Genomic DNA, 3,106 nt, shown 5'->3' with positions numbered 1-3,106 from the left:
CGGAGGCCCGCCTGGCGGAGGCGGGGCTGCGGAGCGCGGCGCCGGACGGCAGCGCCACCCGGTGGCGAGCGGCGCGTCCTGCGCCCGCCGCGGCCCGCGGAGCCCGGGCCTCACCTGCAGCGGCTCGTGGCTCCCCGAGCTCGCTGCCAGGTGATCCCTGCCAGGTGATCGCGACCTTTGGGCTTGGCGCCTCCGGATGCCATTCCGCCCCTGGGTGCAGGGTGGGGTGAACTCCGGGTGGCTCCGGGCTGCATCTCATCGAGATGCTGCACCCTAGCTGGGATCAAAGCTCCCAGGGACTCCGGGATGGAGGGAGCCTCTGAAGCCTTTCAGGGCTGCCAACTGCCAGGTGAAAGCCTGCAGTCCCCGCACCCGGGAGGCTGAGGAAGGAAGGACACCTGAGATAGAGCAACACCCGGTGCAGGGAGCGCTGGGAGAGGAGAGAAGGAAATCGAGGGGCAGCAAAGTGGGGGAGCCCCCTGAGGCTCCAGGCCAGCTCCCCCTGCCAGGGCTCCCCCTCTTTCTCATATCCTCCAGGGAATTCTTAGCACACTAAACTTGATACCCACCCACCATGCTCTCAGAAGAGGAGGAGGGGCGGGCCCAAAACATTGCAGTGAGCTAAGCACTGAGAAGAGGTACAGGGACTTCAGCAGTTCCGATCTTCTTCGGAAATGTTACGACTTTTCTTTTAAAATAGATTCCCTCCCGTCCCTCCTCCCAAGCCACAGCTTTAGCTATAGCTCCACTTCCAGCGTCCGGTAATCAAGTGGAGATAAACGTTGTACAGACTAGGGCCAGGAGTGTGGCCGGGTGGTGGAGCGCTTGCCTAGCATGCACCAAGGCCAGGCTCGCTTCCTGGGTCCCACGTACCTAGAAAAAGCCGGAAGTGGTGCCCAGGCTCAAGTGGCAGAGCTCTAGCCTCGAGAAAGCCCAAGGACAGTGCCCAGGCCCTGAGCTCAAGCCAGGACTGGGAAAAAAAAAGTCGTACAGGCTTCCCGCGTTGGCTGGCTCGGAACCTCAGGCCTTGGCCCCCTTGGATCGCCACCCGCGGTGCCCAGCTTAACCGGGTCTGTGTGTCGGCTGCGGTGGAGGTGGATCTCAGGACTCAACCCTCCCGGTCCGCGTATTTGCTCAAGGCTGGTCCTCTACCACTTGAACCACGCTCCTGGATTTACCGTCCAGGGCTGGCTTGCGGATCCGCAGGACACGACCGCTCTGCAGGCCCTGCGGCGTGCAGCCGTCTGCTCACCACGGCTGCGCGGTCCACCACGGTCCCTCCACCCGGCCTGCGCACCACAGGGCTCTCTGGAAAATTCTTGGCAAAGCCTTGGCGCGCAGGTGCGCAGGGAAAGGACTTCGCTATCCCAAGAGCCGTCTGAGCGCACGCCCGGCCTCAACCATGGCCCTGAGTCCCCGGGTGCGCACCGCCGCCGGCCGCGCCGCCGCCGGGGACGTGTGGGAAGGGCTGGCGCTCTCCACCGGTGCCCGGCTTCACCCCTCCCTCGGAGCCTCAGACGCGGGGTGGCTGCGACCGCCCTCCGCGGGGCCCCGAGGCCGGAAGGCAGCCTGCCCAGGCCGCGCCCTGCCCAAACCAGTTTGAACCAGCTGAGGGCGGGAGCCCGGCGCGGCCCCACGAGCTCCCTCTGGCGCCCGAGCGGGGCTGGGAGCCTCCGCGGCGGGGACAGCCGCCCACCCGCGGGCGCCGGGCCGCGGGCTCCCGCTCCCGGACGGGCCACCGCTCCCGCGCCCGGAGGGGCGCCGGACTCGGCGGAGAAACTTCGGGAAGACCCCGACGCCCGCCTTGCACCCCTCAGGCTGTGGCGACCCGGTGGGAGCCGTAAAGGATTCCCCGCGACTCCCGCCGGGCGCTGCTCCGTGGGCCCCGTCCCTGCGGGAGGCGCGGGCTGCGGCCACCCCCGCCCCAAGGTCCCGGCTTATCCCGAGCAGGACGAGCAGGAGTCCAGTGAGCACCTGGGGCTGGTTGGAGCCGCTGGGAGCCGCCGGCCCAGCGGAGGAGACGCCCCGGCGCCGCCTCCCCGCCGCCCATCCATCGCCCTGCGCCGCCTCCCTACGGCGCCGCCCCGGCCCTGCCCACGCCCCGCCCCGCCCCGCACCTGCACCGGCCCGCCCTGGTACAGCACTGCGCGGCCCTAGTACCGCCCCGCCCCCCGCGGCGCCCCCGCCCCCCGCCCCGGCCCTGCCCACCCCCCCGCCCCGCCCCCGCGGCGCCCCGCCCCGCCCCGCCGCGCACCTGCACCGGCCCGCCCTGGTACAGCACTGCGCGGCCCTAGTACCGCCCCGCCCCCGCGGCGCCCCGCCCCCCGAGGCGCCCCGCCCCCTGCCAGGTCTCTTCCTCCCTCCCTGCTGGCTCCCCCGGGCCCTCCTAAGGCGATCTCACCCCCGGCCGGCCTCCTCAGTCTCTTGCCGTCTTCTGTCTGAGCCTGGAGCCACACAGACCGCGGGGCCGCCCAGGACGCCCTGCAGGAGGCCGCTGCGCCCAGGTGCCTCTGCCTTACCCAGTCCTGGCCCGCAGTCCCAGCCTGCAGCCACTCCAGTGCGTGTGTGTGCACGCGTGTGCGCGTGCCACTTGAGTCACAGCTCTACTTGCAGGGTTTTGGTGGTGCATTCGGGATTAGTCTGTTGGAGTGGTCTGCTGGGGCTGGCTTCAGGTAGGGATCTGCAAGCCGGATGGCCTCGCCTGCAATCCTAGCTGCTCCGGAGGCTGAGGACTGCAGTTCATAGCAGTCCAGAGGACGAGGTTGGGAGTTTGGCCTAGTGGTAGAGTGCTTGCCTGGCATGCACGAAGACCGGGGTTCGATTCCTCAGTACCGCATACATAGAAAAATTGGAAATGGCGCTGTGATTCAAGTGATAGAGCTCTAGCCTTGAGGAAAGCCCACGGACAGTGCTCGGGCCCTGAGTTCAAAGCCCAGAACTGGCCAAAAAAAAATAGCCAGGTGTGGAGCTGTGCCAACTTCCTATCTTTATTTTTATTTATTTATTTATTTTTTTTTACCAGTCCTGGGCTTGAGCTCAGGGCCTGAGCACTGTCCTTGGACTTTCTCAAGGCTAGAGCTCTAGCCCCAACTTCCTATCTTTAGCT

The sequence above is a fragment of the Megascapheus bottae genome, chromosome 18, assembly GCF_031878675.1.
Source record: "Megascapheus bottae isolate mThoBot1 chromosome 18, mThoBot2.hap1, whole genome shotgun sequence".
Lineage (NCBI taxonomy): Eukaryota > Metazoa > Chordata > Mammalia > Rodentia > Geomyidae > Megascapheus > Megascapheus bottae.
This window is presented reverse-complemented; position numbering follows the sequence as displayed.